The sequence below is a fragment of the Lepisma saccharinum genome, chromosome 29 (assembly GCF_977018435.1).
Source record: "Lepisma saccharinum chromosome 29, izLepSacc3.1, whole genome shotgun sequence".
NCBI lineage: Eukaryota > Metazoa > Arthropoda > Insecta > Zygentoma > Lepismatidae > Lepisma > Lepisma saccharinum.
In genome coordinates, this window is record NC_139257.1 from 45217036 (window position 1) to 45217825 (window position 790).

Consider the following 790-nt stretch of genomic DNA (forward strand, 5'->3'; position numbering starts at 1 on the left):
ATTTCGTTGTTTTTCCGCCATTTTGCCTAATTCCGACGATGATGATGGAGGATGATTAAATTAAATTGAAAAAGAGGAAACTGACAAGAAACACCCTTGTCAAGATCAGGAATCGCACGCGGAAACTTCGGGGTACTTATTAACTCCTACAAGCTTTCAGTTGAAAAAAAGGGGTGGTTGGCGTCGTTTTGTTAAAGTATGATTCATCAACTATTTTTCTATTTTGCTTACTCTGATCTAGGGAATTTGAAATTTCCAAAGATGTGACATCCCTTGCGACCGTGAAATCTGGCAACATCAACAAAGGTTTACCTTCTCCAATGCAGGGACAGCCAAATGTGTATAACAAGAAGTTTAGCATCTGGCCTAGGAAGGGAAAAAAGTAATTGTCAGGAGTGGGATTCGAACCCATGCCCGGAAGACCGGACTGCGACCTGAACGCAGCGCCTTAGACCGCTCGGCCATCCTGACACATACATGATTTATCCTTAGGCTGCATTTAACGTCATGTACAGTGGGGTCCAGTGGCCGCGGTGGCTCAGTCGGTAACGCGTCTGACTACCATGCTAAAGGTCCCGGGTTCGATCCCCGGCCGGTTCAAATCCGGGAACTTTTCTAACGATGGAAGCGGCCCCGGCGCCCACCCAGCGTCGAATAACATGGGTACCTGGGGGAAACCCTGGGGGGTAAAGGCGGTCAGGGGCGTGATGCTGATCACATCACCCCCACTCACGACCGGATCAAGAAAGTGTGGGGCGTTACCCCCACACCCCCTATACGCCTTCATGGC

The 790-nt window shown here is 49.4% G+C and overlaps 1 non-coding gene across 1 annotated transcript; it reads right to left on the reverse strand.

Annotated features, from left to right (window-relative positions):
* Nucleotides 1–387: 387 nt before the first annotated feature.
* On the reverse strand, nucleotides 388–471 carry TRNAL-CAG (transfer RNA leucine (anticodon CAG)). Its single transcript has one exon. It is a non-coding gene; the product is annotated as a tRNA-Leu (tRNA).
* Nucleotides 472–790: the final 319 nt, after the last annotated feature.